At 37.1% G+C, this 15,186-nt stretch overlaps 1 long non-coding RNA gene across 1 annotated transcript in view; it reads right to left on the bottom strand.

Moving 5' to 3' along the window:
- LOC145676751 (uncharacterized) overlaps positions 1 to 14,709 on the bottom strand; it is a 139,892-nt gene extending 125,183 nt beyond the window's left edge. The window contains exon 1 of the long non-coding RNA XR_014129456.1: positions 14,465 to 14,709. This is a non-coding gene — a long non-coding RNA (uncharacterized LOC145676751). The remainder of the gene's footprint in view (positions 1 to 14,464) is intronic.
- Between the last annotated feature and the right edge of the window lie 477 nt (positions 14,710 to 15,186).

Genomic DNA, 15,186 nt, shown 5'->3' with positions numbered 1-15,186 from the left:
ATGGGACATGGGCTTCGGAGGCCCATCGTTAGGGGTATTCGGTGCACTGTGTGTTCAAACGCACTTGTACTTTGCCCAGTAATAAAGTATGATGTTAGTTCTGCCACAGTTTGCTGCCTGTCTTGTTTTACCAGTCTGCCCAGCCTATGACGTCCGACATCTGTAATGAGGTGGGGGCGCCCAACCCCTCGACGTTTGGACGTCGTTTTCCCTTGGTTTCGCGACTTGTTGAAGACACTCACCACAGCACTCCTCGAACATCCGACAAGTCCTGCAGTTTCCGAAATTCTCCTGCCGAGTATGCGGGTCATTACAACCTGCCCTCGGTCAAACTCAGATCGCGGGCCTTCCCCATTCTACACACGACCAGCACTCTCACTGATACTACATGCACCGTACGCGTGACTGACTAGCAGGCATTCGTCGGCAGGTGACACAGATATCGCCTGGACGGAAATTATATCGATAGTAGGTTGGTAGTCATAATGTTCTGACTGATCAGTACATACTAAATAAATTTAAAATGTAGGAAATTTTCAACATTCTGATTAACTTGTAGGAAATTTCACAATGAAAAGAAACAACTGACTTGGACAAGACAACGGTTAGTTGATGGGGCAATCTTTTTTTCTGGTCTTTGAGGTGTGAGCTTTGACCATGCCTTGTGAAATTTTGATGTTTGGTGCTCATCAGTCGCGCTTCCATTTTTTTCTAATTGTTCCAGTTCATGATAATTAACAATACATTGCGCAGTTCGAATACATGTTCACGTTTTCATTCAATCCAACTCAAGCCGCTTCAGATACTATAGAGTTGTATTTGTTTACGAAGAATTAATTGCGTATTAGAAATACACCCCAACAAAACATTCTGCGTGCTCATCTGCTCAGTATTCAAGGTTTTAATTACAACCTGAATTGTTAAAATGCGAACGTAAGTTGCATTAGATATCTAACAAGTAAACCTTACGTTTGGGTGAATCGAGTTGCTGACTGAGACACACATGAAAAAGTAGTACTAAATGTGATTAGTATTTCAGTGAAGTTTTAGGTGCGAAGCTCCAGGGGTTTAGGAGATACAGCTACCAGAACATCACATGGAAGTACAGAATAGTCTTCATACAGTTGGAGGTAAAAGCTCTGTAAGACCTCTTGTAACGACAAAAGGTGCATAACAAATATATGGGTACATATTAGGACTAGGGGGAAGTCATATAGTAAGGGTATATCTGACGGCGGCCATCTTGAAATCCGCCATTTTGAATTAAGGTTAAGTTTTTAAAATAGGAATAGGGTCATGTGATACATGATTTAAGACTCAAATTTAATCAGAAGAACAATGGTGACGTTAATTTTGATTTACGCGCAATTGGTAAAAAGTTACAGGGAAATTAAATATTGTTGCAGCATATGTATTAGTTCTTTACCCCACCTTGTAAATTTTGTTTTAATGATAATAATTAAATAAAAAGCAGATGGATAAATATTAGGTCTATGGTAAGAGTTGCCTTGATGGCGGCCATGTTCAAATCCGCCATTTTGAATCAGACAAAAGTTTTAAACGCATAACAGTGAGACCTTATTAATAGCAAATTTTACCATAACCATTTTTAACAATTTTTGCTTTATCATTAACCAGCACAAAGTTAAATGGATCGCTTCTTACGACTACTGCTTTGACGGAATTGTTAACCACAAATGTGTCAAGTGTAACTCGATTGCCTGTGTCAGGTGTGCTCACTGTGAGCAGAGCATTTGTGCAAGTCATGCACTCTTTTCTGAACTACATATTGATTGTACTAATTGAGGACTTTTCTGGAAAACACCAAAGACCCAAGTTCAATTATGACTCAGTTCCACTTTGGTCATTTTTATTTAAATTAGCAATTTGTTTATGCGATAACAAATGCTGGTTAATGATAAAGCAAAAATGGTTATACCGTTGGATTTATGGTAAAATTTGCTATTAATAAGGTGTCACTGTTATGCGTTTTGTTTAAAACTTTTGTCTGATTCAAAATGGCTGATTTGAACATGGCCGCCATCAAGGCAACTCTTACCATAGACCTAATATTTATCCATCTGCTTTTTATTTAATTATTATCATTAAAACAAAATTTACAAGGTGGGGTAAAGGACTAATACATATGCAGCAACAATATTTAATTTCCCTGTAACTTTTTACCAATTGCGCGTAAATCAAAATTAACGTCACCATTGTTCTTCTGATTAAATTTGAGTCTTAAATCATGTATCACATGACCCTATTCCTATTTTAAAAACTTAACACTAATTCAAAATGGCGGATTTCAAGATGGCCGCCGTCAGGTATACCCTTACTATATGACTTCCCCCTAGTCCTAATATGTACCCATATATTTGTTATGCACCTTTTGTCGTTACAAGAGGTCTTACAGAGCTTTTACCTCCAACTGTATGAAGACTATTCTGTACTTCCATGTGATGTTCTGGTAGCTGTATCTCCTAAACCCCTGGAGCTTCGCACCTAAAACTTCACTGAAATACTAATCACATTTAGTACTACTTTTTCATATGTGTCTCAGTCAGCAACTCGATTCACCCAAACGTAAGGTTTACTTGTAAGCAGTTCCTAGTCTATGGATAATTCAAGCAATGCTAATTAAGGTCTTTCTAGCAAGCACTTCTGCTGTTCATAAACCTTACGCATTGGAGTAGGAAAAAAAAGAAAAGAAAAGAAAAGAAAGAAAGAAAGAAAGAAAGAAGTAAAATTGGTAATTTTGCAACCGTGACTCACTCGGGCTCATGCTCTCTATCCTCAATGGAGCTCGCGTTCGCTAATCTCAATGAGGATCACACTAGTCAAGTTTCTCACTAATTCGAGCTTGAGCTTGATATTTACTGTGAAATTCTCTTTAGCTCGATCTCGTAATGCCACACGTCCTTTCTTGTTTTTACATTTGTCTCACCATTTTCGATTTATACGGGTGGCCGTGGACTTTTCAATTAAGTTTTTGTTTTCATTTTGACCCGCCGCCATTTTGCACAGGGTTGTCGTAGAGAGTCGAGACTTGCTCCATTTTCCTTCATTTTACAACAGATTTCAAACGATGTGCTACTTAACCCCCCTTGCCATGTTCACCGAGTTTTCCATTTACCCAATCGTTTCCGAACAAATGACTCGGTTCAAACTATTCTAGCAGGTAATTTCCTAGCTATGGCTTTTTTAAATATCTAGAAATTGGCCATGTTTTTGGCCAATATCACGGGAACGGTAAGCCATAGAGATATGATATTGGTGGTAATCAATCCCTAATAGAATGCTAAACATTTTTGTTCTGATATTAATTGGTGGCCACTGGCCAACTGGCCATTGGCCAAACCACTGGCCAGTTGGACAGTGATTACCGGTTACTATTTGGTACCAAAATGTTTACCATTCTTTTAGATATTGATCAACACCAATATGATCTCTCTATGACTTACGGTTCCCGAGATATGGCTGCTTAAATTTCTGTAAATCGGTCATCTTTTGGCCACTATCTTGCGAACGGTTAGATTGACGCGAAAAATTTAATCATTTTGTCTAATAGTTTTTGATGCTCTATCTAATGCAGTGTACAAAATTGAAAAAATTGCAAATAACAGACAGACGGACAGATAGACACACAGAATAGAGAATTCAGTAACGAACATTTTTAAGTTCGTTGAATATGTTGTAATTCACGATATCCCGCCCGGTGACACGTATAACTTCGGGATTCGTCTAGTTATAACATATCCAATGCGAACACAATTGTCTCGTTCGGATCTCACAAGGGAACCTTCCGAAGTGGCCTATGCCAATTGAAAGAGCTGTAACAGAGATGAGCATTCTCAAAAAATTAGCTGCCCATAGCAATAGGCTCAGGAAATATAAGGGGTGGAAGTTCGGGAAACAGCAAGGCTGGACAAGGGGGAAAAGTGCAAATTCCACACACACACAAAAAAAAAGGAGGGGGCACGGTAAAATACAATGCTGACAAGTGATGTATAGAAAGAGACTTGCCACAATAGGGAACAAATGAAGGCCACCAGTGGGGTTAACAGTGTTGCCAACTGCAATGAAAAGTACATGTTTTGCAAAGAGCACTATATGAAGCGAGTGCAATATTCAGTGTCAACCTGTCATGTAGAACATAAGATATGGCGTGTCTAATCAGTGGTACAATCTAACAAAAGAAAATAGAAAAAACAGAAGTACGAAAAATACGGAAAAAACGGAGTTGGCCATAATGCGCCACATTTGATCAGGGGCTGTACATATTAGAATGAACAAAACAAGAAGCACCGAATATGCAGGAAACCGACCTACCTAGAGTCGAAAAGAAAAACGAGTTCCAAAGTTGGCAAGACTGGCCATGGACATCCAGACAAGTCTAATATAGTTAGGCCACTCGCTTCAGAAAAAGAAAATTCCGGCAACAGGCATCACTCGGAATGCATCAATGTTAGAGTGATTGAGGCAATGTCAAGTCGGGGAACATGAAATGGTTGGGTTGAGCCAATAACCGATAATAGAAGTAGTGAACATTATGTCATGGTTGGGTCGTATGTGGGAATATGCAGGGTGTCCCATCAAACTTTGTGACCTGAAAGATTTGCGAAACGAACAAAAATGTGACGGATCCAGTTGTCCAGGAATGTACCAATGTCAGGGGGTGATAAAAGTCTGTGAGAAGCAAGTGCCCCCAGGATCCCCAACATAGGACCCCAGGAGCCAACTTCAAATTTTCAAATGGAAACAGGGACCGAGTGTTACCTCTCTCGATTGATCATGGAATGTGCAACAACATATATAGGAAACATTTGCTATATGAAGCATGTTTTTCAAAATGGCCGCCACAAATATGTGCTGTCTTAACATGGCATCGAACAATGTGATCTCAAATTACTGCGAAGCGAAAAGAGATGTTGCAAATCGAATTGCACAGGAATGTACTCATGTCGAGGGCCAAGAGAACTTTGTAAGAAGCAAGTTCCCCAGGGCCCCCATCATAAGGCTCAAGGGGGTCAACCGCAACATTTCAAAGCGGAACAGGGGCGGATGATATTTCTCTGGATAGATACAACACCGTCTATAAAAAAAAAAAAAAACATTTGCTATATGAATATGAAACAGATGTCAGGCAAGGACAACTAGCGGTGTTTCCCATATGATCAGATGATGACTTATTTATGGCACGAGCCATAGTAGAAGGCGGCTTAGTTGAAGAAACTACACCCTCTCAGTAACCTAAATTGCACGAAAATTTCCAAAGCAGGTTCATTGACCTAACTACCGCATGTTGCCCACTTTGTCCAAGAGCGGGATGGTTTGTTTCTAACTTTTCTACCGAAAAGCATTTGTCTGGAATGGTGTTTCGGAGACAATAAAATAAAGAAAATATACTAGGCAGAGAGAGAGCAGGGAGGAGGGAGTGTACCAATTATTCTTTCCTCTAAACCAGCGTTTCCCAACCTTTTTCAACTTGCAGCACACTATGGGTGTAACATGGATTCTCGCGGCACATTATAGATATTATTATTTGTAAATATAAAACACACCGGTATTTTTTGTCTTTGATTACTGATCTCCTTCGCACAGAAAAGAAAGCTCGATCACTGGGTTTTCCTCGTGGTAAATCACTATGCTTATTTTTCATTCTAATTTAAAAGGAGAAAACAACTGCAATGAAATGTTGGACTCAGGTTATTAAAAATACGCTTACTCTTTCGAAAACTGTATCCAACCTTTTACTAAGAATGAAGATCATTAAATAACGAACGAACAAATAAATCTATTTTACTTTTAAAACACAAATGTAAATAATTTATCGAAAGGATTGAATGATATTTTAAATTTTCAAGTTACGAAACAGTCTGTAACGATAAAGAAGCAATAATGGTCATAACAATAACAAATACTTTTTTCAACATTAGAAATGTACAGAAAAGTAACACGGCATGAAACTTAAAATTGTAGATTCATAGTAGAGGTTCATAGTAATGTGCAATACAAATATACATTTTCCCCTACGTTTTGCAATTTGATTGCTATAGAATTAATAATTTTGTTTTGATATCCTCGCGGTACATCAGTGGCCCATTCACGACACACAAATGTCGCGGTATTTTCACTGCTAGCTTCTCATTTTAGACAGGTATATTTACAACAAAGGGGGGTAGCGTGTACCTTTGCACCCCCTTAAATCTGGCCCTGTCCAGAAGTTATGTAGCCCTATATCGTTCATGGAAATAAAAACACAATAGTTATAACTATGCTAAATTACTATAGACTGCCAATTGCTAATTCAGAGAATTTATGATGTTCACTTTATTGCAATGTTCTTATACAGACTAGATATAGGCTACGGATAATAGTTTTATACAAACTAGATAATCAATTATTATTATATTTGAAGTACAATCAAATATCACGACATTAATTACTAGTTTTAATTAACTGAATTGAGCTGAAAATTAAATCTTGATCTCGGAAGATTAACTATTAAATTTATGCGTTCTGTACTTTTCTAAAGTAATAAATGCTGGAATTGGTTTCAAGGCTGTTCCTGAGTGAATAATTTCTTCATAATAATATTAAAAGTTTTAGAAAAATTTTCGAGACATTCGAGTCGAGTCGAGATTTTTATGAGCTGTCTCGACTCGACTCGTGTCTCGACTCGAAAATTCGAGTCGAGAAACACGTTTGTCTCGACTCGTCTCGAATTTTACAAAGTGTGTCTCGACTCGAATCTCGACTCGAATTCGAGTCGAGTCGAGTCGAGATTCGAGACATGTCTCGACTCGAGCGCATCCCTAATGATCGTTTACGTATGGGAAGCTTTATGTCATGTCAGTAAGCCATCTACTTGTCGGGGTTCGATCACTGGTGGTGGTGGGGATTTTTTCTCGCTCTACCTTCGTTCCACACCCAGCCTTAAAAAAAAAAAAGTAGATACCTGGGGCAACCTGGGGAAGTAAAGAGCCCGGAGTGTGGTGCTGAACTATATCACCGCCATGAGTAACGAAGTCAAGAAACAGGGACGCTTTTGAAATCTACAGAAATTATAATTTGGCCTTCGTGACCTATCCCGAAAGGGGCCGACCTCTACTTATTTTACTTTTTAAGTAGTAAAGAACATATTGCAGTTGCCTTAGAGAATAAAACTTGGAATTTGTATTTATTGATAATGCCTTTCTATTAACAATTGACATTATTACGATAAGTATGTTACTAAAAACAAAATAAAAACTAAAACAAAAAAACTAACATTTTGAGACTTACTCCAGATTTCGATATTTCTGATTTTCATTAGAATGTCTTCTTCGTTTTGAAACCAACATACCCTTTAAAAAATGAATACGTTTGAATTATTTAATAACAAATTGAAACGACATTTAATAGCTCCCCACTTCTGTCCAGTATGTTTAGTTAATGTCCAGATATACATTTATGACCTCTTCGTGGATCTTTTTCCTGTTTGGAAATCTTCTAGTGCATTGCCACATATTGTTTCTTTTTGAAAAGCAGATGTGACGCTTTCCTTTCCAGCTAAAGCATCAAAGGAACCGAAAATTAATATTTAATTATTGCAAAACAAGAAACTGTCGTCTTTTAATTTGTGTTTACTGCTACTGTCTTGAACATTTAAAATGTATTTATAATGTCTCGGTTGCTGATTCATAATGAGTGCCAAACAACAACTACAGACGACAGGAAATGTCTGGGAAAGTAACACCGACAGGTGAATGACATTCCCTGGATATTAACTGCCGTTGTTCCAGCTAAAAGAGACATCGGTACATCTTTATAATAATACATAATACACAAGTTTACTACACTTATTTTGTGTTTGATCTTAGTACAAACCGAAGATGTTACTAGACCTATGAATTCATAACATCTACTGTACATACGGTGCATGCAGGGTGGTGCGCAAAGATATACTGGCGATTCCTCTAAGGGCATGCAACAATATGAACATATGCGTGATACCGCATCATTCTGGAGATATACAGGATGTCCGAGAATATGCTTACTAAATGACAGGACGGTTTGAAAGACCTACCAGATCGTAACCACTGAACTTTTGCTTTTTGGAACCATCTCAAAGCTCATATTTATTCGTTGCTTCTGAAAGATGTTCACGATCTGGACCAACTCACCGTTCGAAGCGACAACACTTTTCAAACAACACCAGATCTCTTTGAACATGTAAATGTATCCGTGATGCGGCGTGTCTTGTTTGTCTCCGAGTAATTACGGTCATTTTGAATACTTCTCCTAATAATGCTGAGCTTAGTGTAGAACCATGTCCATGTCTCCTTCAGAGAGGGGAGTGTGATTTCCAATGTTGCAAGAATTAAATACTGCTCCCAGTGGTTGTTGTAATCATTGCACCTGACCTCTTAACAATGCCTACGGTACGCTGGTGACTGCTTCTAGCGTATTAATATGTCTCTTAGGCTCACTAATTGGCTGTTTAAACTCTACTTCCATTCCATATCCTGCGGCTTGTGCCGGTCTCGTGGTTCATCATGTGTTATTTCCTAAAAGGTGCGGCAACTTGTAAATATTGATATAGACCTTTTTGATGCTTGTCCTTAATGGAACCAGCTGGTGAAGTTTGGACATGCCTTTACGTACTACCCTGTATATTCAAACATTTTGACCTTCCACTGTAGTACTCGCAAAATAGATTTATGGTAATCAACAGCGGGCACGTACACAGAAATTTCTTTCAGGAGGGATCCAAGATCAGTATGAGGCTAAATTATATTTAAATTGTAAATTTACCCCTGAAATTAGACTGAATGTACAAAAAAGTTGTAATTTCGAGGGGGTCCGAACCCCCAGAACCCTGAGTACGTCCTTACCCAACAGGAATTCACGGTCATGTCTTGAAATTAATATACAAGAAGAGATGACAGGTGCTTATAATTTTAATGTGTTACCCGTCCGACGTTCCAACATACAATACAAGGCTTTGAAAACAACACAGCATTTATATTAACAGTATGCGTGGCCAGTCCAATTGTCATACAAGTTGTTTCGCAAGGTAGTTGGTCAAGCAGATACTGGGTATCTGTTATGGAAGATACATCACACTTGTAAATCTTGGCGTGCTTTGCTGTGTTCGTAGCCAGAGAACGACTGTAGAACAGGCGACGTCTCTCCATATCCCACATGTACCCAGTAGGATTTAAATCCAGTGATCTAGTAGACCAAGATAAAAGGTATATACCAAATAAAGCACATTGGATTCCCTTGGAGATAAAAGGACGTCCATTTTCCGATTAGAAGAAGGAATTTCTCAGTGTCCAGGTAGAGCTAGCAGATAAATTTGAAAGTACCAGAATCACACATTAATCACATTCTCCTGAATGAAGACCAGTGGCGAGTGCAAAGTATAGCTATTCTTGTCCCATACTGGAATACTAGGGGCGGGTTTTGTATGTTGAGTACGAACACACGTTGCATTCTCTCACTCATCTGCAAGTTTAAGTACATGGGTATGACCATTAGAGAAACATGACTAACATCACCGATGATATTTTTCGGTGATGGTCACTAGTAATCGTGAAGAGGAACAAGGAGACACAGACCTGTCTTTTAACAAACGATTGTTCAATGTTTTTGAGATTACATGATTACTTATTGCATTGGGAGTCGACGTCCTGTCAGTTTGGGAGGCTCAAACAATTCTCTTGTCCAGGCCCTCCCTCGTGCATCGCGGGGAACGGGAACCCTCTGGCTTTCATTGTGTATACCACCGATGAACTACTAACTTGTAACGACTTACGCAATAGTCAATTCTGTGAAACAACCAAGCAACTTCCTGCAGCCGCACTGACACGATCAGTCATAATTGGATAAAAGGTATTTATTGGCGTTATTCTGGCATTGTACAGCGGGGGACACTTCTAAATGGTACACCTTAGCCGTAAATCTCCATATGGCTGTACCATTTAGAAGTGTCCCCCGCTGTACATACTAACTGTGATCCACACACAAAACTATATTCGTCGTTTTGACCGATGACCTTTAAATACGGGTAACATGTCTACAGACTCTTGAGTAGTCAGTGAGCTAGGATCTTGAGATTATGATCAATATGTGCTTTACAAACACATTTACTCATATGTGGTCTGAATTTCGTTCGAATCGGACGATGTATAGGGATATTTTGAAGTCATTTCCATCAATATATTACTAAAATATCAGGACATATTCAGTTTTTTTAGAGGGGGGGGGGTTGCAGAAGAAGATAAATTATTCGAGATGTCATTTATTCAGTATAAACTTCAGAATTTCTATGGAAGAGTCTTGCCGATATATTTCCCTTTTTCTGGTATTGTAATAAAATTAAAGCAGATGAACGTGGATATAACACGTTAAAACAGGTACTAGATGTCTGAAATATTACATAAGTGGGAACATCATGACACCACATCCTCGACATAGATTTGATAAGAAATTATACAATCTCAGTGCAAGAAAATAGAATGTTCTCATAACGGCACGTAAATGAACTGGCCTGGAGGGAAACACAGAAAAGACAAAATGTATATTGAGAAATAGAAAGGAATCATGAACCAAATTAATCGAGATGACGGGAACATTGTAATCTATGGGGGTCAGTGTTGTCCATGAGACAACAAATGTTTCGTCCTGTTTTTCAGACGAGAGTCGAGATAAAAATACCCCTTTTTAAATTTGACATGAGACGACAAATTTTTCGAGTTCCGTGGCCAACACTAGTTCACCCAAGTCTTAGATCTGAAACATTGTTCAAGTATTACATGATTCACAGTATAAAAAGTATACACATTGATAAAGTTATTGTAAGAACATAATCAATTGTTTAAACAAATTTAATCCTTCAATAATAAGTACGGTTTAAATGTTATTATATCCTTAGTTCGCCTCTGATAACATGGAAGGATTCTGATAACTTTTAGATGTTTTTTTTTTTTTTTAATCAGGACATAAACTTTCTACATGAATTTACAAAACAAGATAAGAAAACGTTTTCGAGAATCGAGGCGACACCAGCAAGAATTCTTCGAGAATTGAGGCGAGACGAAAATACCTTACTTCTCGTATCATGGGTAACACTAGTGAGGTGAAATCCATTGGGGTGACAGGACAAGTGAGGAGCATACGTGCTTTTAACTATCCTAGAAGTATTTGAGTTCAAGACCTTGTAGTCTTGGATTAAATAGAAGATCGAGGAAGATTATTTAGCAGACCATGAGGACAACTATCCCGGTTGGAATGAATTAAAAAAATAAAAATGCGTAGCGACTAGCGCGACACCTTTCGAGAATATGGTCTTAGGTTTGATTCCCGATTAAAAAGCATTAAAAAAAAATGAATCCATTACGCTGGTTCGGATTTCATATTAAACTGAGGTTCACGTCTTCATATAGCTCTGGTCTGAAAACATACGCTGAACTTCAACAAACAATGTAAAGAAGAGGCTAGTCTAAAATTGAACTGTTTGAAACTTGAGTGAACTACTGTAAGTACACTTTCGCCGATTTCTCAGTTACGTTACATATGATGAAATCATTTACATTACGTGTAGTCCATAACGGAATAACCATAGAAATTGACACAACAGTAGTAGTTTCTAATAACTCTTGGATCACCCGAACGATCTCGTTAAAATTTTCAGCATAGGTGAGGTTCGAGGCTGGCATAGTTTTTATAATTTCACTTTGACGGTGCAGCTAAGGAGAGATAAAAAAGTGATCAAAAATGACAGATATTAGTGTTGAACCCGTAGTTTTTGGGATCGCTGAGATAAACAGTGACACTTTCGATATTATTTAAATTCAAATTCAGCCACGCAACTTGGGGAAAGGGTAGGAGGAGAAAAATGATCGAAAATGACCGATATTAATGCCGAATCCAAAGTTTTCGGGATTGCTGAGATGAACAGTGACACTTCCGATGTCGTTTAGGTCCAAATTCATCGCACAATAGTAACATTTAACTTTTATTTTTATAGATTACTTGTTATTTTCTGGTTTTTCATTATGTTTTCTTTGTTTCTATAGATTTGAGAGCGCTTCGGTAATAGTAAAATGTGACTGACTAACAGAACATATTACTTATTTTCACCCAGCGAATCGGGTAATTGACGCTCGGTCCCCATAAAATATAAAATGCAGTTAATACGCTCTAGTTTCAGACAACTCAATTAGAAAACAACTTACATTATTATTTTTTATCAAATACAAAATACAAGTGTTATTTAAATATAACATACCTATATATTAAAATGCTAGAAAAATTTATAAGTTTGTGGCCAATCCTTTCGACAATGAGTTCTCGGGAACCATAGGCTCAAGAAAGATGCCGTTTTCACTGATCGATTGCAAATTTTGTGTAGATTGTTTAGTTTTAATTGGATATTAAAATTTAAAAAAAAAAAAAACATAACCGTTATTTCTTTATCACATTTTTAGGGGTACATTGGAATTGTTGAAATTTAAAAAAAGTGAAGCTTCATATCACATGAGTTATACATTCAACACCACATATCTGTATACAGGGGTTGTATATCTCTCCGGCGTTTGTTTCATGGGCAAATGATAATGTAAAACGAGGAATAATCATTTCTCTAGTCTAAGATGGCTCTTTATTGTTTGTAGTGTTTTGCCCAATGAACACCATATATCACTGAAATTATAATTAATTGTGTGTGTAATGTACTTGCTTATTACATACTGCATGCAAGAAGAAAGAAAATAGATCATACATGAATTACAACTCCAACCGCAAGTAGGTTCAAATCTCGTAAACAGTGCGAGATATTGAAAAAATAATAAAAAAATAAATATCCCATTTATGGTACCCCTTGCCAATTTTTATCAACACGTCTGTCACTTGTGTCACTTGTGTCTGTAAAGGAACATGTACAGATGTTGTGAGGACATGTACAGAAAGAGATTCATGCTCATGTGAATGATGCGCTGTGTAGGGAGCGCAGATTTAGCTGTAAGTTTTAACGAATTAATATCTTTAACAGAATAAATTCCATGCAAAAGTATTGTGAATATTCAACATCTTTAAAACATTTGTTTTGAAGTCACTAAACTAGGAAGCTATCACACAGACTCGAGTTCACATAATTCTATTTTTACTTTCTTATCCAGCGCTTACAAGACAAAAAAAAAAGTGCATCAAATGATCCTCATTAAATCTTCCGATACTTAAGCATCACTAATCATCTAAAGATTTCCTTTCTCTCTCTCTCTCTCTCTCTCTTTTTTTTTTTGAGGGAGAGGAACAAAATTCTTCTAGAAAAAAAAACTTATTTCTCTATTTACAAAAAGTCCTAGACAGAGTCGAACAAGTAATTTCCATTGCACATATGCAAAGAAACGTTTAATATGTTAGCAATCGAGAAGACATTTTGCTGGCCAAAGTCTATATATATATATATATTAAATATGTACTATCTCGGCATTTGCTTGGTAGGAATAGAAAAACCTACTTCAGTCAGGCTGGCCTGCTATGAGGGTCGAGCTCTGAACTTCCGAATGTGAAGTAAGAGAGCTTACCGTTCACCTATGCTTTCCCGATAAATCGTTTTTCATACCAATTAGAATGTAAAAATAATTTGCAAACAACTGGTAATTTATACAGTATTGTAATAATTAAACTTTCAGTTTAGTAAACGTTTAGTAAAATATGTGTTTAAAATGGAGAAGAAATTCAGAAAATAACCTGGAAGATAAATTTAATCATTACAGATATTACAATCAAATTGTAATCTGCTTGAGAATAACCCAGCACACTGTTGAGTCAATTCAAAGGTAAGCAAGCAACTTTCTCCGGCCTTAAACATGTTGCTTCGAGAAAAAAAAAATGCAGTGTATGTCATATTTTCGTCTCATAGGACTTGATTCTTTTAAAGAAATAGCGTGAACTCTTTTGTATTAAAAGTATTAATCTGGATGAAATGGCATAATACAAGTGGCTGAACTTTGCAATGACTAAAGTTTGGAAGTTATGAAATTAGTCAATTCATTTTCTTCTCAGAAAGCACTCTTTCTGCAACAGGTCATCAAAAGTGTTGCAAAATAGGCCAAAACAAAGAAAAGGGTTTCTATTTTGCTTAAGTTATCGAAGTCATTTTCTCGCCTGTGCGTCAAGAAAAGTACTATTCTTTACCTTGGTGATGATTTGATAACAAACCGAACTTCCAGAGTTTACGAGTCCTAAACTGTTTCCAGACAATTGATTTTGAGATATAGCTTTAGGATGACAATAAACCCTGTCATACTCAGGTATTACTAATCTTCTGAAATGCCATAAATCAATGCATTACAATCGGTAAATACGTTTATCGAACCATGTTAAATTTGTTATTCTGAGTTGTTATTGACTAAAAATATCGCTACCAAACCCTACTTAGATTTGTGAAACAGATCCATGTCATACTTACGCCTATGTATTGCAAGAGCTTCATCATAAACGGTAGTGATGTCTCAAGTGTGTGAAGGCCTATAAGTCTTTCTGGAGCGAAATAAATTATTTCTTCTTGAGTCAAAAGCTTTCAAGCAGGAAACAAAGGCTCTTTCTCTCTCTCTCTCTCTTTTTAAATGCTATTTTCTTTTATCGATAACTACATGCCTACTGGACAAACAGTTTAAACATGGGAATGAATGTAAGTAGGACTACGTCAACAGAGCTATATTTAACACGTTTAATGTGGAAGTTCAAAATATGTCGCTGTTTGATCTTGTATTTTTAGAAGCAAAAAGTTCGCTTTCCTATCTAAATTGCCTAACGGCTTATTAACCACTGATTTCTCCAAGATAAACATTTTCGTCATTTTAGACAAGATGGAAATTCCCATCTTACCTAACCTATTTCACCTAAGAGAGAATTTCTGCATTAGATTATATTAACTATTGGTACTACGAAATCGTAAAATCATAATCATTTGTTGCCTTTTCGTTGCCAGCGATGATTGCATACAGACCATACGTAATTATCCCAAAAACAGGAGTATTTCTTTAGAAGGTAGCCTTCGCGCTAGCGTTAATAAATAAATACACGTACACTGTAAAAACTGTATAGTTGGAATAACCCAGAATTCTGGGTTGAAAAAGTGACAACCACGCCGTATTGTCTTAGAAATCAGAAAATATGGTTATAATAACA

This window comes from Thermobia domestica, unplaced genomic scaffold (assembly GCF_964235325.1).
Source record: "Thermobia domestica unplaced genomic scaffold, izTheDome1.hap1.1 HAP1_SCAFFOLD_334, whole genome shotgun sequence".
Lineage (NCBI taxonomy): Eukaryota > Metazoa > Arthropoda > Insecta > Zygentoma > Lepismatidae > Thermobia > Thermobia domestica.
The sequence above is the reverse complement of the archived record's forward strand: the minus strand, read 5'-3'. Positions and strand labels throughout refer to the sequence as shown.